This window comes from Lissotriton helveticus (genome assembly GCF_964261635.1).
Source record: "Lissotriton helveticus chromosome 1_1 unlocalized genomic scaffold, aLisHel1.1 SUPER_1_unloc_87, whole genome shotgun sequence".
NCBI lineage: Eukaryota > Metazoa > Chordata > Amphibia > Caudata > Salamandridae > Lissotriton > Lissotriton helveticus.
Window position 1 is genome coordinate 330,595 of NW_027611733.1, and position 27,856 is coordinate 358,450.

The 27,856-nt window shown below is 46.3% G+C and overlaps 1 long non-coding RNA gene across 1 annotated transcript in view; it reads left to right on the forward strand.

Annotated features, from left to right (window-relative positions):
- The first annotated feature begins 20,867 nt into the window (after positions 1-20,867).
- LOC144806564 (uncharacterized) overlaps positions 20,868-27,856 on the forward strand; it is a 72,798-nt gene continuing 65,809 nt past the window's right edge. The window contains exon 1 of the long non-coding RNA XR_013605834.1: positions 20,868-21,000. This is a non-coding gene — a long non-coding RNA (uncharacterized LOC144806564). The remainder of the gene's footprint in view (positions 21,001-27,856) is intronic.

Genomic DNA, 27,856 nt, shown 5'->3' on the forward strand with positions numbered 1-27,856 from the left:
AGGTCACAGCCAGGGAGAAAAGCCAGTTTGGCACAAAAACCAACTCCACAAGTCATATATTAGACCTGTGTTTTTGTTGAAACTCAACACCAGTGACTAGGTGAAATTTAAAACACATCAACCATAAAATACAATGATTTTTTATTTACCTGACGTGGAAACCTTTATTCCGCGTGCCTTGCAAGACGATGGATAGTCCACCAAAACACAATTCAAACACAGAAATCCTGGAGAAGAAAAGTAGCAGTCTCTGTTACGCCCACAACCATCATCTTTTTACTTGATCATTAGTAGCATGGCTTAGATATTCGCCATCCTATGTCCAGTATATATGACCCAAAACACCAAATAGCAAGTTGCTATACCTTGTCAGGTTAGACATTTCTGCGCAGTATCAACAATTTGGATCCTTGCTTGCTAGTTGGCCGTTTCAGGCTCCCGACAAGTTTAGTGTAAATCACTATCTCTTCAGTTCGTTCTGTGAAGCAAAATGAATGAGCCATCATTGAGAAAACATCTTCTAGTATTAACTATGACGTTTGCATCTCACAGTGCACGAAAAAAGAGATTCTCCTCACATATTATGTCGAGAAAACTAATATTTGTTAACAATGAAGACAAAATTAATTATCTATTGAAACAAAAAATGTACCACAAAGCCATCCGTGCCGCACGAACTGCCTTTTACGCAGATAAAAATAATTCGAGCCCCACCCCTGCCAAAGTAGTTTTTAAGTTGGTTCAAGAACTGCAGAGCTGCAAATCCCCCTCCCCCAGCATCTCCTCTGCCCAACAATGCGAGGATCTCGCCACGTTCTTCGTCGACAAAGTTCAAAAGATCTACAGATCGTTCCCTCAGCACTCCCCAAACCTTTCCAAAGCTACCAATCCTTCCCCCAACTGTACTATTTTGACCCACATCCCAGAAATCTCTTTTGACAACCTCACCAAATTGTGCCGCAAAGTCAAAACTGGCTCCCCGTCAGACCCCATGCGCCCTGTTCAATTTTTGAAGTCACTTAACTTTTTTCTGCCTTCCTTGGCCTCTATCTTGAATCTCTCCTTCTCCTCAGCTAGTGTACCATCTGCCTGGAAGCAAGCGTGGGTTTCACCCATCATCAAGAAACCCACGCTAGATCCATCTAAACCGGAAAATTTCCGACCGATCTCACTGCTTCCATGGCTGTCTAAGCTCGCAGAGGCCCACGCTAACAGCGCTCTCTCCCAACATATGGTCCATAATACCATCCTGGACCCATCTCAAAATGGGTTCAGACCGGGCCATAGTATGGAGTCTGCTCTCCTGGCCACTACCGAGTACCTCCGGACGATTCTAGATGCCGGTCAGAGTGCCGCGCTGATTCTTCTCGACCTCAGCGCGGCCTTTGACACGGTATCCCATGACATTCTTATTAATCGTCTGGAGACATTCGGAGTTTCTGGCCTTGCTTTAAAGTGGTTCCGTTCTTTCCTCAAGGACAGATCCTTTCGGGTCTCAGCACCCCCTTTCTTATCTAAATCTCATCCCATTGCACAGGGAGTTCCGCAGGGCTCTGCGTTGAGCCCATCCCTTTTTAACCTTTACGTGCAACCTCTTGCAGCAGTGGCCAAAGAGTGGGGCCTGACACTGGTGTCGTACGCCGACGACACACAGCTGGCCATCACTCTCTCGGAAGGCCCTTCCATACTGGCCTCAAGATTTAAAGACGGTCTTTCCGCAGTAGCCCAATGGATGACGGACAACTGTTTACAGCTCAATGCTGGTAAAACAGAAGTGCTACTCCTTGGTAAAAACGTCAGCCACTGGAATGAGCACTGGTGGCCGTCTTCCTTAGGCACCATTCCACCCCCCAAAACCCTAGTTAAAAACCTAGGATTTTGGATGGACGCCTCACTTAACTATCAGACCCATACCAAAAAAGTGGCTGGCAACTGTGTTGGCTTGTTGAGGAGTCTTAGCCACATACTTGGCTTCTTTGACGCTAAAGTCCGCCAACTTATTATACAAGCAACTATCCTCTCGCGATTGGACTACGCCAATGTACTCCTCCTAGGTGCCAACAAAGGAGAGATATTTCGAAGAACAGGGGTCCTAAGGAATCAAGATATAACAAAAAATAGCAATATAGACTACAATAAGTACTATATTTTTGAAACACGTCCAGCCGGGCGTAAGTTTATTCATAAGATAACATGAAGTTGTGTTGGCCCAAGAGGAGGCCAAAAATAGTGGCAAGATAGGGTACAGTCCTGTACCTATCCCGAAAGGTTAAGAAAAGATAAACCAGGAAGAGGGAGATAGAACAAGGAAAAAACTTTTCAGGCAAAGCAAGAAGTTTTTGAGCCAATAGGTGACTTGTAGTTAAAGTAAATACAGTTACAACAAATTCACCCTGCAGTGCCAACAATTTCAAATAACCATATTAAATAATATGCTACACTGCTTATTGCGTCGACGTTTCGATCCCTAAGGGCTCATAGTACAATGGGATCATCATCAGGACTATTTTTACAGTTATTGCCTGCAATACATAAAGCCATATGGTGTGGGCTTTGGAAACCTGGAGAGATAAACCTGTAATTGGCCGTGTTAACGAGGTTCCCTCTGATGGATCCTCGTGGTTGCTAGCTACATGTGTTGTAGCAGGGCGTCAGAGGGTTTAGGCGATCTTCGTTTTGGGTAGGCTTGGATTCAGACCGTCCTGTTGCTTGCTTCCCAATTGAAAGCAACGGCGGGTTGGGCGAAGCTCGATCGGCTTCTGCCCCCTTCTTGGTTACAGCGCGAGTCCGCTGTGTGTAGACCCTCAAGGGCCAGGCTTGTGGGGATGGCTGAGATTCAAAACCGTCCAGTAGCTTGCTTCCAAATGAAAGCAGCGGCGGGTTGGGCGAAGCTCGATCTGCTTCTGCCCCCTTCTCAGTTGCAGCGGACCCACGCTGCAACTGAGAAGGGGGCAGAAGCAGATCGAGCTTCGCCCAACCCGCCGCTGCTTTCATTTGAAAGCAAGCTACTGGACGGTTTTGAATCTCAGCCATCCCCACAAGCCTGGCCCTTGAGGGTCTACACACAGCGGACTCGCGCTGTAACCAAGAAGGAGGCAGAAGCCGATCGAGCTTCGCCCAACCCGCCGTTGCTTTCAATTGGGAAGCAAGCAACAGGACGGTCTGAATCCAAGCCTACCCAAAACGAAGATCGCCTAAACCCTCTGACGCCCTGCTACAACACATGTAGCTAGCAACCACGAGGATCCATCAGAGGGAACCTCGTTAACACGGCCAATTACAGGTTTATCTCTCCAGGTTTCCAAAGCCCACACCATATGGCTTTATGTATTGCAGGCAATAACTGTAAAAATAGTCCTGATGATGATCCCATTGTACTATGAGCCCTTAGGGATCGAAACGTCGACGCAATAAGCAGTGTAGCATATTATTTAATATGGTTATTTGAAATTGTTGGCACTGCAGGGTGAATTTGTTGTAACTGTATTTACTTTAACTACAAGTCACCTATTGGCTCAAAAACTTCTTGCTTTGCCTGAAAAGTTTTTTCCTTGTTCTATCTCCCTCTTCCTGGTTTATCTTTTCTTAACCTTTCGGGATAGGTACAGGACTGTACCCTATCTTGCCACTATTTTTGGCCTCCTCTTGGGCCAACACAACTTCATGTTATCTTATGAATAAACTTACGCCCGGCTGGACGTGTTTCAAAAATATAGTACTTATTGTAGTCTATATTGCTATTTTTTGTTATATCTTGATTCCTTAGGACCCCTGTTCTTCGAAATAAGTTAAGTAACCCACGGTCCGAAGGTCCCCTACTGGGTTCCCTTGTGTCCTAAAAACAACAAAGGAGAGATAGCACGACTGCAACGCGTGCAAAACTCTTCGGCTAGAGCCTTAGTCGGCCTACCTCGCAGATGCTCGGCCAGAGCTACAATTCGCAAATTACACTGGCTACCTGTTGAATCCAGAATTACGTTTAAAACCCTCATCATGACCTTTAAAATCCTCAAACTTGGAAGTCCAACACTGCTTCAATCTCTTCTTAATCCTTATACTCCGTCACGTAATCTGCGATCCTCTAACCAACACCTTTTGTGCGTTCCTCGCATAAAACTTTGCCGCATGGGCGGCCGTTCCTTTAGGGTCTTGGGAGCCAAGCTCTGGAACGCTCTACCACAAAATATCCGTTCCTTAGAAAGCTTACCTGCCTTCCGAAAAGCCATTAAAACACACCTATTCCCCCCCCCCCCCTAAATCGCCTCTCTACCTTCCACTCTCAGGCTAGGGCCTGTGGTTTTTCTAGCGCCGGGACGCCTCTTCGCTGGGGCAGCTGTTTGCGCTTTACTAAACTTTAGTGTAGTATAGTATAGTATATTTAAAAGACGGCGCCTGATTTTAACTGTCCCGTTAAGATAGCACTGTGCATGTGACGTGATTTTCCTCGCATGCATTTTCAGAGAACCAATGTCTGAGAAACTCATTTATGTATAGCGCTGGAAATGCGAAAGTATCCTTCATCGCCTCTAGTCTATTCGCTATCTGGAATCATTTTTAAATATAAAACTATAAAACCGTTACTTCAAATATCCGGTGAGCTGTACATTCATTTTTAAAATGGGATTGACACTTCATGCATCCTGCCTCATAATTCAATATGGGTAAAGCAAAACACAAATAACCAACTATTTAACCCCTTGCATGCTTGTGACGGAACCGTTCCGTCACAAGCCTCGGGTGTGCTGTGCTTGTGACGGAACGGTTCCATCACGTCCCGCTCGCCGCGCCTGCGCGGCGCGAATTCCGCGCCTGTGCTGAGCGTTCTATTGGGCGGGCGGGGCCGTGACAGAACCGTTCCGTCACAAGCACAGCGCGCCCGAGGCTCGTAATGGAGCGGTTCCGACACGAGCACCGGAGCGTCGCGCAGCCGCCCCGCCCCCTTAGCACTGCGGCGGAATAGCCGCCGCAGTGAAGGGGTTAAAATGCCTCTCTTGCAGCGTAACACGACCCTGTTAATCCTTTATACAGGTTTAGCTGAACAGTGCATACCATGATTCATCTCACCGCCTGTGAGTGGAAATGAACGCCGACCAATCACACACAGATTAGATTTGCCGTCACCCGTCTGCTCGATCACATGAGGACCTGACGGATGCCCGTAGCATCCATCTACGTCTAGTTTACTATTCCAGCCATAAGCATACCATGAGACACTCGCCATGATTGGTTTACCTTGCGTCACATGATGTCACTTACGGAGTCAGCAGTAACTTGTAAGAAAACAACAGCGTGTCCCACACCGTATAGCTGTTATTTTTTATTCAATGCTGTTGTGGCGTAACTTTATTGTACCACAATAGGTACAAAATGGATTAATGCACTTGTATGAATGTGAACAAAGGATACAAGTCAACTACCTGATCACCTCACTAATCATGAAAAACGGAGGATCAATCACACATCATCCTGTAATGTGCTTTGCATGAGTGCCTATTTATTGCACCATGGTTAACACGATTCGTGCTTTTTAAATCCAAAACTGCTGCCTTAGTACCATTCTTAATAATATGCGTTGGACTAAGACTCTCCATCCTGTCCAAGTATCCAAAACCAGCCATACTAAGTGGGTATTGTCATGGCCCAAGGGCAATATTGGCACGTGATAGAGAGGCTCTATACATGCACAAAACACATCCTAAGAACATCATTATTTACAAGTTCACCATGCCAATAAGAGTATTGCTATATTCCAGCACTAATCATTGAGTTTTCTAAAACATAACATGTACTTATTATTTGCAGGTTGTCACTAAAGATCATTATTAAAAAGATCCGCTCCAACGAAACGGACACCTGTTGTGAGGCAATATTGATTACTATGGCATCACTATGATAGGCATGCCCACCTAAGGACATACATTCTTTCTTCATTTTTATTTTTTTTATTTTTTTAGAACTCAATACCATGTATGTTATTAAAAACGTAGTTTATTGGTTTTTTGTACAAACATATACAAATCCATACTTGCTTTTCACCAACACCAACATACTCACTAAGGGACAGTCAAAAGCTCCCCATCAGCTATACAGTACATGATATGAGGATATGTGAGCCCTTCACAAGCTGTGCATCGGATAAAACGGAAACCTTCGTAACTTAGGTCCTACACTGAAATACTATGAAAACTGTAAGTTTCCTCCCCCCTCCCTCATTCCCCACCGACGACACAGGTAGCCATCTCTGTCCTCTTTTACCATACATTCCTAGGAGTAACTATGTGATGAGTTATGCAATGTACCCGTCCTGCTCCAGGGTTATCCCCCCATCCGTGGCCTGCCCCTCTTCATCGTCATGTGACTCATAGTCTCGCAATGCCTGGACTAGCGCTTCCCACGCAGCCGCCGCATCCAGCGCCTTATCGTCGTTTCGCCTGCGCACCAACTGATAACGCAGCGCACTTTCACTGGTGGCCCATTTAAGAAATTCGCTCCTCCATGTTTTACTGGTGGGACCCGCTGACGCTTTCCAACGTTTCGTAATTTCTCTTTTTGCTAATAGAAGTCCCATATCTATAAACTTGCTCATAATCTTATACGTGTGGGGGAACCAGTGTATTATACTAATGGCCATATCGAACTCTAGTCGCCTCTCTGTCTCCTCATTCAGAGTATCCCCAACCTCCTTCCAGTAAAGTCCCATCACTCCCCCCCACTCTCGTACATCTAGGACATGCTGCCTCCTCTACTTTATTTTTCTGGATCTTTCCAGGTGTCAAATATGATCTATGGAGGATATAGAAGTGCACTAGTTGAAACCTTGCGTTCCGCGTGCTCTGTCAGGCTTGGAGCACTATCTACGCCCAAGCCGTCTCAGGGATATCTTTACCTAGGTCAGTTTCCCACTTTCCCTTCAATACAGCCAGGGGCAGCAGGTTTCCATGAACCATCCTGGAATAGAGGCACGTGACCGCATTGAAGTTTCCTGCCGCCATCATGGTGTACTGGCAGGCCATCGACGTCTTAGGCTCCAGCAGCCTCTCCCTCCAGTGTGCCTGAATCGCTCTAGTAAGCGCTGCGTGCAGCAAGAAACCTCCCCTTGGTAAATCAAATCTCTCCTGGAGAGTCTGGTAGGGTAGCAGAGCCCCGTCTTCATATAGATCCCCTACCACTTGCAGTCCTGCTTCTTCCCAGAGTTGTAATTGCGACCAATCTCCGCCGTGCGGTAATGCCGTCAGCATTCCAATCGGTATCTCGGGCGCATATGGATGTAGCACCCCCGCCCTGCGTTGGGAACGATTCCAACAGAGTTTGAACGTTGTCTCCTCTTTCAGAAGGTCCCGGGGGTCTAGTTTATGCTGCAAAGCAATATATGAAAGGACGTAGCGCTGTGTTCCCCCTCTCCTCCTGTGTTCCGGTCCTCGAAATACCCTCGCTACTTCTTGCCTGAAGAGCTGCAATTGAGCTGCTAGATAGTATAGTTCAAAGTCTGGGACCGCCAGTCCTCCCTCGGCCTTGGGCCACATTAGCGTCGCCTGCGCAACTCTACGCCTGCCCGTACCCCAGAGAAAAGATACCACCATCGATTTCAGCAATCTGAAGGTGGAGCCAGGTATCCACCCCGGCAGTGTCCTAAAATAGTATAAGAAACGGGGAAGTGCCACCATTTTCAAGAGGGAAATGCGGCCTGTCACCGACAATGGAAGGGTGTCCCAAAAGCCATACTACCTCTTAGCGCTCTCACACTGCGGCCCACATTTCCCTCTAGTGTATCTGCCGCCGTGTGGTAAAGGTGTACGCCTAGGTATTTCAGGCAGGTGGGTTCCCAGCTCACTGTTCAAATCATGTCTGGCCTAGTCTCTCCATGTCTTACCGGGAACAGGCATGTCTTGGACCAATTAACTCTCAGGCCCGAGACGTCCCCAAAGTCCGAGAGTAAGCTCTCTGCACCTGACATTGCCCTATCAGCGTCCTCAAGGAATAGCAGTAAGTCGTCTGCGTAAAGCGATATACAAGGTTGTCCCTCTCTGCTATCCAGGCCCCGGTAGTGTTGACCTGTCCGAATCTTAACAGTGAGGGGCTCCACCACCAAGGCGAACAGTAACGGGGATAATGGGCATACCTGCCTCGTGGACAACAAAAGAGATGACTGGGCTGTTCCTAAGGGAAGGAGGAAGGGGGGGTTTCGTTTGGTCACTAGGGTGAAGGGGCTAGTGCTCAATGGAGGACCATCCCTGGGTATCCAATTTGTTGAATATAATGGCCTCACACACCCTTGCGAGTGTCATGCTTCATCATAGGTAATGCTCCTCGTTGGGCAGGCGGTGCAATGTCCAACGGGCTCACCTCAAAGAGGGGCTCTTTATCGGAGATCTTTTATCCAACTGCCTATGGGTGAAGGGGGGGTGAGGGGCCAGGACAGAGTAGAAAGTGTGGGTGGAGATAAAATGTGGCACAAGGTACCGGAAAACAATTTTATTCTGGTGGTCCTCTGTCACAGGTAAAATCAAGGATAGCCGGTGCTCATGGGAACTGTGGTTTCCCAGGGTGACCAAGGCTTAAGTGCAAATGGTGTGGTCGACATGTTTCTCGCTTTTTGTATATTAACTGCGATTCTTCAGGACCTAATAACAAACTACAATCTACAAAAACATGATCTAATAAATAGTATCAGTTTAAATACAGCACATAACTTGTACTACCTGTCTGACACTGCTCTTGCCTGGAAGGGGGAGATAAAGCAGAACATTACTACAGGTAAGTAACAAAATGTGACCCTATTGTGACTGTGAACACACTGTGAACAAGTGACATACTAGTGAAGATAGTGACTAGTATGTGTTAAAAAGAAGTAAAAAGCTGGTAGCAGCAGTTTCCATTAAAACTTATCACAGAACCGGTAGTACTGTTACTCACCTAAAGGTTAGAGATCTAAGGTGTCAACAGTACCCGGTGGGTTTGACATCAAGGGAGAAGCCAAGAATGTGAAGGCTGGGGAGGGAAGAATAGTATTCAGAAATTAATAGCACACTCTGTGGTGCGCAAGAGTTTCTTACCACATGGGCGACAGGGTCAACCCAAGTGGGTGTGGCCGTTGTCGAGTTACAGTATAAATGGAATACATGGGAGCCATCGTGTGTGGGGTAGATAAAGTCTGGGTGACCCATAAAAGCATTCTAGGTCAGTGTAAACGGAATGTGATGGGTAAACTACCTCCGTGTCAATTAAATACGTCCCATGCTGTACAGAACGTCATGCAAAGCCTAGTAAGGGTGGTCAATGTCAGGTCACAGTTTAAATGAATATAGCAGAGCCATCGAGTGGCAGTGGACTCTGGTTTGTGCAGTCATAACGGAACACTTGTGGCAAACATAGTTAACAATTGTATTGGAGGCGCGGTACACGTGATATCAGTTGTAGCAGCCCCGAGGAATAGGTGCTCATTCTAGGAGAACGAAGCCTTAAGATACGATATTGGCTAAATACACCCCATTAAAAGCTGAACCCACTCGCTGTTAGAACAATACACTTACTTTCTGCTGCTTGTATCCAGGCCAGTTTTTCAGGAATTGCCAGTCCTGGCAATTCCAGCTCATCCTGGAAAGTGTCGATGGAAGGGTCCCCGTCCTCTAATCTACTTCTATAAAGTGCCTCATAATAGCGCCTGAAGCACTGTATGTTATTAAAAACTATATACAATATTATATTATTACACATGGAAAACTGAATATACATGATTGGGTTATGACCGCATCAGTTTATAAGCGTAGGAAGAGAAAATATACAAAAAATTCACCCATATATTTCTGTGAAGAATATTTCATTTATGCGACAAAAAAACTGAAACTCATATCACTCATTGACCTACTCCTACCTAGGTACTTCTAATTCAGTTATGTATTGTCAGATGGACCTCAGGCCTGAGGACCACACGAGATAACTCCAGGTAGTACATAAATTGGCCAGGACCCCGCGGTTCCCAAACTGTGCGCCGCGGGGCCCCGGTGCGCCGTAACGAGGAGCCAGGGGCGCCGCGACCACAATGGCTAGATCGTCTGATGCAAATGAACGTCGAGATTAAACCCGCTGTAAGCAGGCCCTGTCAGCAGAAAATTTGGTCTTCCTTGCCTTTCAAAGGAACGTGGCAGTTAGGCACAATATTAGATATTTGGCGTTTTACTTTTTACCGAATATTTTACATTTGTATACATTTATAAACTATTGTGTTTGTTTTGGAAAGTCATTGAAGATGTGTATATTTTCAAACACACATGCTCATCTGCAATAGGACAGTGAAGCTAATTTGTTTATAGTGTCACATGTTCCTGCCAAAATGACACATCGCCTTGGTACACAGTATGTCGAAGTATGAAAGAACACGCAATTATTGGGATATCATGTGACAGTAAGATTGGTGACATGGATTTAAGTGGGACAGCTCCCTCCGGGCATCAGACCTGGCAGTAATTAACATTGGCATTAACACGGGTCATTATTATGGGTCCTTATGTAGATGTCTTAAAACGGGTCCTTAATTTTCCAGGGAAATCACTGACTGATTTCTGAACGATGACTGTAAGGTAATCCATGTCAGCGATACAAGTTCCTGTTTGCATTTCATGTTTTATTTAATCAAGCATTCGGTAAAAGTGATTACCTCTTTCAGGGTTTGTGTATTCTGCAATTCTTTAGTTTTTTTATTACCACTAATGTCTTTCTTTTCTAGTGCATACAATGAACTATTTAACTTCTAGGTGTCTGGATAAGTTAATGTTTTGGCTCAGTTTCATGACTACGATGGGGGCGCTAGAGTTGAGGCTGATGGCAGTGCGAGTCAATAGGTCAAAAAAGTGGACAGACTAAATGCTCATCCAATTCTTGACCTCTCTGTAGACTGCATAGAAATATGTAAGAAGAAAAACGGCGTGAGTGACACATAGGGAGAGGACAGTGGTGTGAAGGTGAAAACGGAAGTGATTGAGACCCTTTCCACATATCTTTATAATGTTCATGGTCTCATATTTTCAGAACTGAAACATTTGACATTCTAATTATTGACAATAAAATATTAGATTTTATTCATTTATTGGATGTTGCTAATAAGCACTGGCGATGCCAATAGGTTTGGCTCGTTTTACGTGCATGCCTGTCACTGCATGAGATGCCTGGATACAATAACAGAAATCTCACAGAGAGATAAACCAAAATACTGGTTGGTAGGTACACTATAGGAAGCGCAGGATTTTAGTTTGTAAGTTTCAAGACACTCCCTTAATTACATTGGACACAACACCTAGAAAGGATTCCTAGTTATGCTTCTTAGGTCAAAGCCCTTTCAGAGATTCCTCCCCCCACCCCGTGTTTTTCATTTCACTTAAAGCTCTGATTGGGAACCACCATAGATCCAGGGAGCAATAACTTATTTTTTATATGTAGTGGCTATTCTTCACAGAAACAATCCCAAAGATATAATGCTAAAAAGATGGAAACCCTCACCTGCATTATGTAGGATGCTTCATCATCGGATCCCTCCTGACTAAAGCCTACTGAGTGTTTAATAGTAAATATAAAGAAAGGCAATGGCTAATAATCTATAGTCAATTAACTATAAAGAAAATAGTTCTCCTACTGGGTAGCCGGCAGGAACCTGCATGAGATTGAATTCACGCCGGAGAGACTGGCTCGTGGAGAGTTACACTCACTATTGCTGCCAAAAAGCAGGATCCCTTTGGACAGTCACCCGCTTCTCCACACAGCCCTAATATGCTGGAGAAGAGCACTGGCATACACCTCGTCGACAAAGCCATATGCGACGAACATTCCTCTGCTGGGTATCCCGATACCTCAAAGTAGGATTACCAGGCAGGTACTACACCCATGGTTACAGAATGGGATTGAGGGTGTAGGAGCATTGTTTGGGGACGGGACCCTGCTGGATCATGAGTCCTTCCAACAGATCACTGGTGCCCCCCCCTGACTGTATTTACTGCATGCTGCGGTTTCCCATTATATGCGGATCACTTGGGCGCCACAGCGACACCAGCCCACACAACATGAGTTGGTTCACTTAATATACTGCACGCATAAAAGCAGGAAAATGAACGGACTTTATACAAACCGATAAAGCTATTACATTGGAGCTGATTATAATGAATATTCCAACATGCAAGCATCAGATTTTTATATTTTTAGCCATGGTATTTTTAAATGAGAATTGTTCAAAATTATAATTCATGCTAGAAAGAAGTTGCTTACATTTAATGTTTGGCTATTAATCTTGTATCGTTTCACACTTAACGAGTTTTTATTAAACAAGTGTTATCTTATTTAGTTACAAATATGATTATAATACCTTCATTGCATCCCAATTAATTTAAGGAAGACAACAGGAAGTACTCCCAAGATCAGGCTTAAATCCTCCCCCACCCACCCACCGGTAAAAAAATGGTGGGGAGCCACGGCCAACTGCCAATTAGGTCAAGGGAGCCACGGGTCCAAAATATTTGGGAACCACTGGTCAGGGCCAATCAATTACAGCAGATAATGTTGCTCGTGATCAGTATTGAGGCCCATGGATACTGCTCTCAATTTGCAGATCCAACAGGCCTCGTTCTGTCGTAAGCGAAGTTCCCTGTCCCCGCCTCTTCCATCAATTGTCACACATTCAATTGCATGGAACTTAAAATTAGACCTAGGAAGGGTAGAACTGCTGTCATGCGAACAGATTGCATAGGATTGATCATTTTTTAAGACAGCCCTCCGATATTCCAGAATACAGATGCGTAGTTGTCTTACAGTACTTCCTACATATATTTTTGAACAGTCACATATGATCAGATAGATAACATATGTCGACTGATTCATTCGTATAGTACTATTCACAATATGCACTTTACTTAGGTTTACTGTATTTTGCTACATTATGGATTGGACATTGCTATCTATATAGTGTTCTAGTGGTTTTTATCCTGTACATGTGTTACTTTTATGGATACGATGCTATACGAATAACGTCTTTTGGATTGGGATTGGATTGGCTACTTTCCGTCCTCTCACTATTGAATGGGATTAGAATTGTTTCTTTAAGTTAGCTCCTGCTTATGGCTTTCCCTGACAGTGCTCTGTGGATAACTCATGTTCCTGCAGCTAGCAGATAATTAATTTCCAAGTTCAGGAGCACTCTAAGAGGCACAGTGACAAGAGCTGACTCACAACGTTTTGTGTATTAAATTTATGTGCAGGTCAGCAGTGTAACAAAACTTGAGCCCTCGCCCAACTCCCCCCTGCAAAAAACATGGACGCCCTCCTGCCCCCAGGCTGTCAGGATCTCTCAGGCCAGAATTAATTAAATGAAGGATGTCAAGTATTCATATTGTAACCTCGAACTGCATATTGTTTTGTATTATCATGCTTCACATTCTGATCATGGCAAAGTACAATATTGTTTTAAACCTTCTTTGTCTAAACAATATAGCAATGTAACTTGCTTTTTATGCGCAGACTTTCATTCACTGCTCTGGATAAAAGCAGCTTGTTCTGCTAATCCTTCCATAACTTTCCAGAAGTGTCGGAGGCAGACATGCTTGCTGAGTCATTCTTGGTTACTGAGTGAGTCGGTTACATTTTAGCAACATTTCTTCTGTGAGTCTTTTTATTCTTAAATGCATTGTGACAAGAGGCTCAAAGAAGATGTTTATGTATTTGTAAGGTGCATAGCTGCCCTTAGGCTTCCCAGCGCTAAGAGAAACAGAACTATGGTGACTAAGTCAAGTTGCCTGAGATCAGGAGTTTTTAGGGAAAGAGCAAAGTTTTGAGCCTTTTCCTGAATGCTAATTCATTGGTAACCAAGTGCTTGAAGGACCTTCCTCCCCATTTTTCTATTTTTATTCTGCCCTGTTGCATAAGAAGATCCTCTGATGAGCTTAGGGTCCTACTCGGTGTATAGTGTGTAACCAATTTTTGGATTAAGGCCGGTCCTCTGTCATTCATGGCTCTGTCGGCGATACACAGTGCCTTGAACTTGATCCTCGCCTGGACTGGAAGCCAGTGAAGTGTCCTCAGGACTGCCCTGGCCGACTGCTGTTTAAGGGATTTGTGGTGTGAGTAGAAAATCCTAGGACATCCACAAAATAAGTGACCAGAGAGTCTGGGACCAGTGGAGAAAAGAATTAACGAAAAATGGTGTGTGTATTTAAAAATATATATTTAATTTAACATAGATAAAAATCATATAGAGACTCCAACATATAAGTCAAACTATATGATATAATAAAATCGTAACATATAAAAATCTAGAACACAATTCAAAAACAATAAGTAAAAAACATATACATCATATTGACATTATAAATCACAATGAATTGCAAATGATTATACATATAGAACCCAAAGATGACATAAGAAATACTGCAAAATAAATTATAGAGACTCGACGCGCGTTTCAGCAGAGAAAAATCCGCCTTCCTCAGGAGTCATAGGTGAAACTATTTGCAGTGTTGTCTTTCAATTCATTAGTTTAAAAAGGATCGATGATGACTTCTTAAAAAACATCTACACAAGGCCACTTGATATAGGCTAATACCTAATATCCTCACAATGTGGACATTGGGGCCCAGGGTATCTGGATGTTTCACTTGGAATGGGCGTCCAAATGTTAGCATATGATCATGGCTTAGGGCGTACAGCTGATACTTCTTCGATCGCAATTCATTTTAGTCTTTTGATCCAAAAACGGGTCGGAATGCCGGGAGAGCTTTAGTGGCTTCAAGCTAGCAAGTGAATGCCGACAGCAAGATGGTGCTGTTCCACGTATTTAAATATTGGCAATTAGTTGTGGATAGTTGCCGGACAGTGAAGTGGTGACCGGCGAGGCTCATTTGCTACTCTGTAGCTCCTGGAACTGCACTATCCTGCAGCCCACGAGAATTCTCTCGTTTATAGCTACCAATCAATGCTCGGAACTACACCACTTCACTGTCCGGCAACTATCCACAACTAATTGCCAATATTTAAATACGTGGAACAGCACCATCTTGCTGTCGGCATTCACTTGCTAGCTTGAAGCCACTAAAGCTCTCCCGGCATTCCGACCCGTTTTTGGATCAAAAGACTAAAATGAATTGCGATCGAAGAAGTATCAGCTGTACGCCCTAAGCCATGATCATATGCTAACATTTGGACGCCCATTCCAAGTGAAACATCCAGATACCCTGGGCCCCAATGTCCACGTTGTGAGGATATTAGGTATTAGCCTATATCAAGTGGCCTTGTGTAGATGTTTTTTAAGAAGTCATCATCGATCCTTTTTAAACTAATGAATTGAAAGACAACACTGCAAATAGTTTCACCTATGACTCCTGAGGAAGGCGGATTTTTCTCTGCCGAAACGCGCGTCAAGTCTCTATAATTTATTTTGCAGTATTTCTTATGTCATCTTTGGGTTCTATATGTATAATCATTTGCAATTCATTGTGATTTATAATGTCAATATGATGTATATGTTTTTTACTTATTGTTTTTGAATTGTGTTCTAGATTTTTATATGTTACGATTTTATTATATCATATAGTTTGACTTATATGTTGGAGTCTCTATATGATTTTTATCTATGTTAAATTAAATATATATTTTTAAATACACACACCATTTTTCGTTAATTCTTTTCTCCACTGGTCCCAGACTCTCTGGTCACTTATTTTGTGGATGTCCTAGGATTTTCTACTCACACTGGTTATTACCCTGCCCTAGGAGTCTGTATATTACTGATACCCAGGGGGTCCTTGTTTTTCTCTCAATTGTTTAAGGGATTTGTATCAGGGTTCTTGCTGCGGCATTCTGCACTACCTGCAACCGGTTAATGACGTATTTTGGTGCGCCCAGATACAGCGAGTTCCTGTAAGCCAGCTGTGACACGATTAATGCTTGGATCACAATTCTACGAGATTGTTCAGGTAGGATGGGGTGAATTTTACGAAGCATATGGAGTAAGCCAAAACATTTGCCTGAAAGTTTCTTTGCTTGGGTCTCCATGCTTAAAATTTTTGTCTAGCCAGATTCCCAGGTTTTTGATGGCAGTCTTGGGGGTTGGTGGTTCTTCCAACTGAGTAGGCCAGCTTATAAGATTCCTGGGGACTGTTTTGTTTCCCAGGAACATAAGTTCAGTTTTATCCCCATTCAGTTTAAGGGACTATTTACACATCAATTCAGCTATTCGTGTCATGCAAGGCCCTAGGTTGTTGTGTAGGGAGTGGGGGTCATTCGTCACTGATAATACAAGTTGTGTATCATCCGCGTACGACACAATGGATAGACCAAATTCTTGTACTATCCCTGTAAGAGGTTGCATGTAAATATTAAAAAGTGTGGTGCTCAGTGCAGAGCCCTGTGGGACTCCGCACGGTAGTTGGAGGGTATCGGATAGATAGTTCTCTACCAGCAACTCTGTCTTTCAGAAATGAAGTGAGCCACTATATTGCTGTGCCTGTGAAACCTTCTTCCTTTAGCCTATCGATCAATGTGCAATGGTCAACTGTATCAGATGTGGCACTCAGATCCAGGAGCAGGATGGCCGCAGTGCACCCCTGGTTTAACACTTTTTTAGTTCCTCAGTTACCACCAACAGAGCTGACTCTGTGCTATGTTGGGGCCGGAAACCCATTTGTGTGTTTGTGTGCCGGAAACCCATTTGTGTGTTGTGTGCCGTATTAATTTTTTCTTCAAAGAATTTGGTCTGTGCTTGGATCATCTCCCTAGGATATTGTCTAATAGCTGCCTTATATTGACTTTTGATGGCGGGATCATAGTTTTTTCTCCACAACTTTTCCATTCTTTTACATGATTTTTTTGTCACATTTAATTGCTCATTGAACTATGGGGCTTTAATCCTAACATCAAGTTTATTTGTCTGGTTTTCTGTGGGTGTTGGGCTGCAACTTTGTTGAGCCAGTCAGCCCAAATCTTGTTGGCCTCTTCTACGTCATCCGTCAGGCCTGGTCATCTAGTTCAATCCTTACGTTGTCAGCTAGGGATTTTGGCCATTCATCCTTAATCCCGGTTAGTTTGTGACTGGTGTGTGGAGTCTGTGGATTTTCCAGTGTAAAAGGGATGAAATAACGATCCGACCATGGCATTGGTATAGGGGTGCCTACTTTTAGCTTATGGGTCATTTGAAACAAGCATTGGCGTAACCAATAGGTCTCGCCTTTGGGACCTTATAAGTGTTTAGCCATGCACAAGTTGATGCTGTTGCACCAAGGATATTGTGCTGCATAACTAAATACTTATAAGGTTCCAAAAGCGAGACCTATTGGCTATGCCAATGCTTGTTCAGTGTTGCACTGGTGTTTCCTTTGGTACAGTGCTATACACCGTATTTTAAAATAGGTTAATACATATAATCAAATAAATGTTGCCTGTGCAAGATCGTTTCCTACTGTTTTTGTAGTGTTGCTCTGGTGTTTCCTTTCTAATTATTAAAAAATGTTTTTGTGTCAAGGATCAGAGCGGCAGTGGAAATATACAGTGAATCATGGCCTCTAATAGTGGGTGTAAAAATGGCATCAATGTTGTGCATTGCCATGCTGAAGGCACCATCTATGCATGTTAGTAATTCTGAAGAGATATGATATTATTCTATTCTGACTCGTGTTGCAGGCAAACCCTAGTACGAGTCTACACTAACTGTTTATTGCTCATTTTAAACTAATAAAGAGATTGAATTACAGGACTCTGAGACTCTGAAAATGCATCTATGCCACGGACGAGACCTCTCTGGTTGTTTACTCGGAAGTGGGAGCAAATCTTGCAACAATTCCTGAACTCCCGAAAGGCATCTTCAAAAGTCTGAGTATAAAACAAGCTTGCAAAAACTATTTTCTTTACAGGTGCTTGTTGTTGTCCTAGATATTCATGTATGCATGAGTATCTGCAGTGGCTGTCCTTAAGTGGCATTTTGTTAACTATTCAAAAGTGCACTCAAAGCGAGCTCTGGCTGATGCTTGCGCATCCACTGAGCCATTGTTGAATGAACAGGTTTTGTTTAAGTAAAGCACATTCAAATATTCTCCCTATAGATGTGCGTGCATCAGTGGTAGTGCGATCTTTGATGAGATTTGTTAAAGCAAGAGCCATTTGAAGATGCAAGTAGTGCATGCGTGCACTTGCGGGACGTTAGAATGTTAGCGTGCGTGTGTGCGGAGTCAGCTCTTTTTGGAAGCACATACTCGTGCTTGTGGCGCGCCCCTGCTTGCTCCCTCAAGGCAGTTGCCGCCACAATCACTAGTATGTGCTTCCAAAAAGAGCAGAGCAACGGCTAAAGGTCCTCCTATACAGCGTATGCTCACTGCATATGCGAGACCTAAAAATGGCATCCAGTATGGCACCCTTTACATGGGTGCTTGTGTTTATCAGTTGTTTCAGTTGATTGGCCCCATGTCATGAATTAATCTAACTGATGTGGTATTATCAGGTTCATCCAGATGGAAGTTAAAGTCCCCCAATAATGTAATTGAGGTCTTGCTGGTCACCATGTCTGCTATTAAGCTGGAAAATTCCTCTAGGACTGGAGTGGGGGTCTATAGAGCAGTATGCCTGAAAACGAGTTATTAGCCGATGTTTTAGGCTGAATTGTACAGTGTCACTGTTGGTGGTGGCAACGGACGATATCATGCATTCATAGTCGTTTTTGTAAATGATTGCTACCCCGCCTCCCGTTTTTCCCATCCTATCTTGTCTTTGGATAAGGAAACCCGGGGTTAGTCCTTGGATTATTCCAGGGGCGGACCAGTCTTTTAACCACATTTCAGTAACGAAGAGAATGTCAAGTTCTTCATTCTCTATTAGCATTATGATTTCTGTGGTGTGTGCTGGCAAGGTTCTACTGTTAATAAGTCCCATTTCCCATTTCTCATTCCTTGTGGGCCTATCTAGTTGTAGTGGCCCTTCAATCTTGCCTGAGTTGAACTTAGTCCGGCAGAGAGGGCATGACATCTTCTTCGCTATCAAGCTTGTTGGCGCTAGAGTCATCTCACAATGGGCTCTACCCGAGTATCTCAATGAGAGTAATAATGCTCTATCATATGTGATGAGCTTACTGTTTTCTGGGACGAATCCGGTATGGTTCCTTGCGCTTGACCGTGTCCGGACGCAGGTGGGCTAGCCTTAAGCGCATCAGGAGTGTGCTGCTGCGCGTCCGTGCTGCGGGCACCATAAGTAGGCTTTTGATTAACTACTAGAGCGCTGACCTGTCCCTTGCTCCCCACGAGGGCGAATCCTCTCAGCTGTGCTCACTGGTCCTGCCCCGCCCAGCTCCCGTTCTACTGTTCGACGTAGGTCAGGCTTCCCCACAGTGAGTAAGAATTCAAGTCAATTTCAGTTTAAAAAAACATTTGTTTCAAAAAGCTTTAAATTTAAAATGCGATTGTCTTAGAAGCATTCAGAGTAATTTTAAAAGCGATACATTGAATCAATCAAAATACTCTGGCTTAAAAAGACTGTGCGAACAAGCATGTTCTCAGTTAGTACTCTCTGGTATCGTGTGTCGGACCTGTGTCTGTTTCTCTGATTCTTCCTGTTTCTCTTGTTAAGCCAGGGCAGCTTCTTGAGCTGTGCAGGGTGTGAGCATCTTGAAGGGCAGCCCCAGCTCTACCCCGCCCACTCCCCCCAATGAACGCGCTATGGCTTAGCAAGAGAAACAGGAAGAATCTGATCTGATCCTCTTGTCACCATACATTAGGAATAAACAGACTTGCTGAAGAAATGTTGCAAAAATGTAACAGACTCACTCAGTAACCAAGAATGGCTCAGCTAGTCTGTCTGCTCTGACCCTTCTGGAAAGTTAAGGACGGATTAGCAGAATGAGCAGCTGCTACTCCCATGGGACCACCAAGAGCAAAGGAGATACACTGGCCTCGGCTCAACCCTGACCCCTTTTTGAAGAATATGGAAATACATATGTAGCTGGTGCGGTTGCCAGGGAGGATCTAGATCAGTGATACTCAAAGTACGGCCCGGGAACCGCATAAAGCCCTCCGGGTCTTTACATGCTGAGCCCTGGGCAGCAGCAGCACTGGGCTGCCGTTTACTTGACTCAGCACTAACATGAAAAAGAAACGTACATATACAACAAACACTAATTTAAAGGTTAATTGCAGTTAGGAAAAGGAAGTAACTAAGCCTTTAACTTTAGGAATACCTTCATTATTAAAGGCAGCCACTAGATATACATGCATTGTTTCTCTACCTCGACTTTACACCTCGCTGGCATCAGTGCGGCCCTCGGTCACACCATAGACCAAACTTTGCGGCCTCCGGGAGAATGTTTGTATCTGTGACCTAGATCAACAAAAGGCGGAAGTAGTTAGACAGGAGAACGAAACAGAAGCATGCATCTCTAAAAGGCACAAACAGGAACCAATCAAAACAAGCATTGGCATAGCCAATAGGTCTTGCCTTTGGGACCTTATACGTGTTTAGCCATGCAACAGTTGATGTTGTTGCGCCAAGGATATTGTGCTGGATAACTAAACACTTATATGGTCACAAAGGAGAAACCTAATGGCTATGCCAATGATTGTTGTTTATGTTTAGCTATACAATAATTAGGTGTTCAATCTTTCTATCTCATGACCTCACCTGGGGTTTAATATGGGTGCTGTGGTCCCTGCTGTGGGTCTGGCACCCTCGCTAGCCCTGGTGAGGTTTCTGATGCCTTTGTGTAACACTGGGACTGAACTACATAGGGTCTGTGGTTGAACAACTGCGCATGCGCTGAGGACAGATAGCGCCAACCGCAGATTAAAGAGGGCCTGTGGATGAGAACTGCGCATGCGCTGAGGACAGACACAGTCTTCCCTGGTGGAGCGTGGAATAAAGGGCGACACCTGTGGCTCGTTAGCTGACAGCTCAGCGCCAGGACAGGTGAGACGGTGTCCTCGCAGGGACACAAACACAAGAAGGACAGTGACACGATGAATGAGACACACGGAGCGCGAGGCGGAGATTGATGTGAGTGCAGAGCTCCTCGGCCCGGCTCGTCCATTGGGGGGGAGGGGGCGTGTTTCTATTCGTTCTATTTTGTTTGGAGCCTCGCCACTGCCGCCACTTCCAACCGCCATCAGCCAAAGGAAAGCACAACATGAACCGCAGGAAACCGACTCTGCCGACTTGTAAACATGGTTTTTCCCGTATCGAGTAGTGGCCGTGGGAAGGGCGGGCGCCGCATTGAGCCCTCCCTGTTCAGCTTCGGGAGCAGCCTCGTTGCGCGCGAAGCTCGAGCCATGGCTTCTCTTTCAGTGAAGTCCTTTCTTTTCATACCTGCGTCACATGCAGGCATCGCTGGGAGCCGAAGGCCCATTGGGTTTTTTAACCGTAAGACTGAGTCATGATTTCTGTGCTTCTGTACGGTTCGTGTTTACTTTAACGCTCCTCTCGTCCCTCAAGTATTTATCAGGAGCATTCTGGAATCCTCTGTGTCTTCCTTCGTCACATCCCTTCCAAGCGCGCTCCAGGCGTCCTAATTGCTGTCTGTGGAGCTTCGCATCTCCCTCTCTTTGGCGCGCGCTGTCTGTGGAGCTTCGCAACTCCCTGTCCTCATTGGCGCGCGCTGTCTGTGGAGCTTCGCAACTCCCTGTCCTCATTGGCGCGCGCTGTCTGTGGAGCTTCACATCTCCCTCTCTTTGGCGCGCGCTGTCTGTGGAGCTTCGCGACTCCCTCTCCTCAGTGGCGCGCGCTGTCTGTGGAGCTTCGCATCTCCCTCTCTTTGGCGCGCGCTGTCTGTGGAGCTTCGCATCTCCCTCTCTTTGGCGTGCGCTGTCTGTGGAGCTTCACATCTCCCTCTCTTTGGCGCGCGCTGTCTGTGGAGCTTCGCGACTCCCTCTCCTCATTGGCGCGCGCTGTCTGTGGAGCTTCGCGACTCCCTCTCCTCATTGGCGCGCGCTGTCTGTGGAGCTTCACATCTCCCTCTCTTTGGCGCGCGCTGTCTGTGGAGCTTCGCATCTCCCTCTCTTTGGCGCACGCTGTCTGTGGAGCTTCACATCTCCCTCTCTTTGGCGCGCGCTGTCTGTGGAGCTTCGTGACTCCCTCTCCTCATTGGCGCGCGCTGTCTGTGGAGCTTCGCGACTCCCTCTCCTCATTGGCGCGCGCTGTCTGTGGAGCTTCGCGACTCCCTCTCCTCATTGGCGCGCGCTGTCTGTGGAGCTTCGCATCTCCCTCTCTTTGGCGCGCGCTGTCTGTGGAGCTTCGCAACTCCCTGTCCTCATTGGCGCGCGCTGTCTGTGGAGCTTCGCAACTCCCTGTCCTCATTGGCGCGCGCTGTCTGTGGAGCTTCGTGACTCCCTCTCCTCATTGGCCCGCGCTGTCTGTGGAGCTTCGCGACTCCCTCTCCTCATTGGCGCGCGCTGTCTGTGGAGCTTCGCATCTCCCTCTCATTGGCACGTGCTGTCTGTGGAGCTTTGCGACTCCCTCTCCTCATTGGCGCGCGCTGTCTGTGGAGCTTCGCGACTCCCTCTCCTCATTGGCGCGTGCTGTCTGTGGAGCTTCGCGACTCCCTCTCCTCATTGGCGCGCGCTGTCTGTGAGCTTCGCAACTCCCTCTCCTCATTGGCGCGCACAGTCCTTGGAGCTACGCGACTCCCTCTCCTCATTGGCGCGCGCTGTCTGTGGAGCTTCGCGACGCCCTCTCATTGGCGCGCGCTGTCTGTGGAGCTTCGCGACTCCCTCTCCTCATTGGCGCACGCTGTCTGTGGAGCTTTGCAACTCCCTCTCCTCATTGGCGCACGCTGTCTGTGGAGCTTCGCAACTCCCTCTCCTCATTGGCGTGCGCAGTCCTTGGAGCTTCGCGACTCCCCCTCCTCATTGGCGTGCGCAGTCCTTGGAGCTTCGCGACTCCCCCTCCTCATTGGCGTGCGCAGTCCTTGGAGCTTCGCGACTCCCTCTCCTCATTGGCACGCGCTGTCTGTGGAGCTTCGCAACGCACTCTCATTGCCGCACGCTGTCTGTGGAGCTTCGCAACTCCCTCTCCTCATTGGTGCGCGCAGTCCTTGGAGCTTCGCGACTCCCTCTCCTCATTGGCGCGCGCTGTCTGTGGAGCTTCGCGACTCCCTCTCCTCATTGGCGCGCGCTCTCTGTGGAGCTTCGCATCTCCCTCTCATTGGCGCACGCTGTCTGTGGAGCTTCGCGACTCCCTCTGTTGGTGCGCGCTCTCTGTGGAGCTTCGCATCTCCCTCTCATTGGCGCGCGCTGTCTGTGGAGCTTCGCGACTCCCTCTCCTCATTGGCGCGCGCAGTCCTTGGAGCTACGCGACTCCCTCTCCTCATTGGCACGCGCTGTCTGTGGAGCTTCGCGACGCCCTCTCATTGGCGCGCGCTGTCTGTGGAGCTTCGCAACTCCCTCTCCTCATTGGCGCGCGCTGTCTGTGGAGCTTCGTGACTCCCTCTTATTGGCGCACGCTGTCTTTGTGAAGAGACCGCCCTCCTAGTCAGCAAGGATACTTCAAGAGGACACAGGTGATGCAGACCCTCGTGCCTCTCAAGCTGAGCAATCACTGCAGTTTAAGATATGACACTGGGAGGGACAACATAGATAGCAGCCTTTGAGAGAGAGGAAGAGAGCCCGGAGTTCGTCCTGGCACAGCTTTTTCACGCTATTGTAGGGTGACCAGAGTTCCCCAAAAACGTTTGCAATGCAATAGGTCTCGCATTTGCGAGAATTTAAGCTATTGGCATTGAATGAATGAATGAATTTTTTATTTATTTTGCACAGTTACTTAAAACCATTTGCAATACTACTTGTATGCCAGTTATAAAAGGTTTTAAAAAAACAGCGGTTTATAAAAGAAAACATTTATATACAACAGTCTCGAGGCAATTAAAATACGGTAAATATGTGAATATTTATGTCTGTCCATTGATGACATCACAAGGGTCAGCCAATGCGTCTTTCTTACTAAGTTTCTTGTAATATTTGGCCAAAATGTAAAAATGTAATACCTTCTCCATCTGATTTGAAGGGGGCACATATTACTTATTCTGTGGAGTTAACTGCATATTGCATGACCTGTCTTCTTCCGCAAGCCCTTTTCGCAGCTCTGCCATATATTTCCCAAACCTCGCCAAATCTGCTGGAAGAGAGCAAGAGAAAAGTGCTGCCACCGCTTCTTTTACTGTCCGAACCCCGAGCCGTAGCCAAATTTGTTTTAAATGGGTCTGACGGGGGAGAAGCATCACAGGGCAGCAGCAAATCATGTGTAACAGAGATTCGTGTTTATAGTTGCAGAGTCTGCATCTTGTTTTGTGTTCAAGGGACTTCCATCCGGGATTTAGTTCCTTAATTTGAAGGGGCACTAGTCTAGCCCATATAATGTTTTTATTTTTTTTTTTTTGAAAAACTTTATTGTCAGGAAGGCAGAAAAGTTATTTACATTGACATTTGCGATCAGTAGTTGCATAGCAGTACAAGTTTGTATCAGCGATACTGATAAAATATACAACAGCTCAACGTCTGTATTTATCTTCACACTATGGACATGGGAGAAATAAGAGCAACCATTTTGTACAAAATCTCACTTACTAATACACCATATCCTAGTTCAGTCCGTATTCTGCCCATTCACATATTACAGTCTGTCCTTAGCAGGTTTTAAGTAACGGAAAAGAATAAGGAAAACAAAAAGAAAAATACATTTTTTTACAGTTACAGAACCTAACTAACGTCATCGCTTCAGTAGAGTGTTGCAGCCTTTTACAGGTAGTTATCTTCCATTGCACATAGTCAGTACATTTTCAAAGGTAATAACATTTTCTCGTTTCACCCCACTACCAAACCAAAGTTCAATATACAGGTTCGCCCCCTCTAGTCATCTTCTTCTTCTGACTCTAAATCATCGTCCTCTGGTAAGGGTGCACATGGCTCCCCCCTGTATTTATTCCACGGCATCCACACTTTGTTCCATTTACGGGGGCATGCCCGCAGTACGTACACCGCCCTTTCCTTCACCATTAGAAGGTCCATATTTCTAATCCAGCCATTCACTGTATGCAACTCTGGAGCACCCCATTTTTGTGCGATGTCTCTTTTGGCCACTGTGACAGCCAATGTGACCCATAATTGTCCATACCTGTTCAGGTCTGTGGGGTCCCAAATGTTCAAGAGGCATTTACGGGGTTCAGGCAGGAGTGATATTTCAAGGGTTTGAGAGACTGTGCGCATGATTTGTCTCCAAACGTTCTGGATTAGTGGGCAGTCCCATAGTGTGTGGAGTAGCGTTCCCTCCTCCCCGCATCCCCTCAGGCAGAAAGGGTGTGGTGCCCGCTGTATCTTGTGTAGAAGCGTCCTGGTGTAATATGTGCGTTGTAGAATCTTCAGTTGTACTAACCTGAACCTAGCCAAGATTCCTACTTCTCTAGGAGACGCAAGCGCCTCGTTCCAATCTGTGTCGTCTATGTCACCTAGTTCCCCCATCCACCTCTCCCTAAGTTTCTGCGTAGGGTCTGTCAGGTTGTTAACCAGCTTTTTGTATGTGAGAGAGGTTGCCTTTTGTTCCATAAAGTCTGTCAATAACCTATCTTCTAGTGGTGACGATTCTGGAAGTGTGGTGTCGGGTGGAATTGCGCGTAGTAGTGCGTGCCGGATTTGCACATATCTGAACGTCTCAGTGGGTCCTAAACCGTACCACCGATCCCTTGTCCCAAAGGTCTCCTACCACTGAAATCCCTATTTGGTCCCATCGTGCGAAACCTTTGCTGGATCTTAGGTTTCCTAGTGAGTTCGCGTCCCATAACGGTGTCATTTTGGTAATCTTCCCTTTCCAGCCTAGTTTGTGCTGTGTGCCATAGGGTCGCTGTATGGAACGTCGGGCCAATCAATTTCCGAACCTGTGAAGGATTGTACAACACTGAGAGCATGCCGTCCGTTCCCAACTGTGACCAGTCCGCCTTGTATGCGGGGTCCTCCCGTGGGACATGGATCCAGTGATTAATTATCTTAAGTTGTGACGCCCAATAGTACAATTGAAGATTGGGTAACGTAATCCCCCCTTCGTACCAGCTCTTCACTAATTTGTCATGTGCTATACGGGCTGGGCCGTTATTCCACAGCAGAGCAGACACCAATGCAGCTACCTGCTGGAAGTAGCGTGGAGTCACCACATAAGGGGCATTTTCTAACACGTAGAGAAATGTAGGGAGCGCCATCATTTTAAATGATGCTGCTCGTCCAAGGAGGGTGAGCGGCAGGGTAGCCCAGTACTTAACATCAGCACGTAGACGTGCCAGTGGTGGTACCAAGTTCTCGGTGTAAAAGTCCGCCGCATTAGAGGTGACGAAAATACCTAACTATTTGAATGAGCCGGTTGCTAATTGCAGGGGGCAGTCATCCCGCAATAACGGCTCCGGGCCTTTAAGTATGAATATTATGGATTTGGACCAGTTTAAGGTGTAACCCGACGCTTTTCCGTGCTCGTCGCACAGGGACAGCAGGGCAGGAATACCCTCATTGGGATTAGCCATGTAGATCAGCATGTCATCTGCATACAGGGAGACTTTATCCTCCCACCCCTCCTCCCAGGCGATGCCTCTAAACAGTGGTGTTGCTCTGAGCAGGACAGCCAGTGGCTCCAGCACTAGTGCGAAAAGCAGGGGCGACAGCGTGCACCCTTGTCTGGTCCCGTGCCCTAGGGGGAAGGCCGGCGAAATGTGGGCGTTCGCTACCACCTGCGCCATTGGCGACTTATACAGTAGCCGTACCCATGTGATATATTTCGGTTCGAAGCCCATACGTGTAAGGACAGCAAATAGATACTCCCACTCCACCAGATCGAAGGCCATTTTGGCGTTAAGGGACAGGATGACAGCCTGCTCAGAGAGGAGATGTGCTCGTGCCAGGACTCCATGGACCCTCCGCAGGTTCAGTGCTGTGCTTCTATGCGGCATGAACCCCGATTGGTCTGGGTGTATGAGGGTATGCAGGTGTTTGGTCAGGCGTCTCGCCAGGAGTTTCGCCAGGATCTTTGCTTCCACGTTAAGCAAAGAGATGGGTCGGTACGAGGCGCACTCCGTCGGCGCTTTGGCCGGCTTAGGAATGGCTACTATCGTGGCTATGCGCTGATCCAGAGGGAGTTCTGCCCTGTTCACACTCTCTTAATCAGTGTCTAGTTCCTGTTGTGCATCCTGTGAAAGCGCAGGGACAGCAATGTTGTCGAGGGATGCCAACGCCTCCTGTTCTGTAACAACCCGGATTGGCGTGTATATATCCTGATAGTGGCGTGCCAGGGTGCGTACTATTTGTTCAGGGTGTGTCAGCAGCTGACCATCCTGTGCGTAGAGTCTCTGAATACCTCTGTTGCTACCGCTCCGCTTGTCTAACCAGGCCAGCATCTTCCCTGCTTTATCGCCCACATCATATATCCTGTGTGCGGTGCTTGCTAAGTGTCCTTTAGTAACCGATGTGAGATGGGCCAGGTGTTGCTGTTGTCTGAGATGTAGCGTATGTGTGGTGTCGGGGGTAGGGTTTGACATGTGAGCGGCGGTTGCAGTGTGAAGCGCCAATTCTAGCTGAGCGAGTTCACTTCTGGAGTCTTGTTTGTGTCCCGTAATAGCCGCTATGGCTGCGCCGCGCAGGACTGTTTTGTAGGCCTCCCAGAGCACTGAAGGTGAGGAAACCGTCCCCGCATTTTCTGTAAAGTAATCCGTTGTGGCCGTTTTGAGCTTTTTCTTGATTCCGGGGACTGTTAAATAATTGGGGTAAATTGGATAGAGTCTGGCGCGCTTCTTCTCTTTAGTCGTAATGTGGAGGGACAGTGGGGCGTGGTCAGATATACCTCTGGGTAGGATTTCTATTTTGTCGACTGATCCCAGTCCCACCCCCAA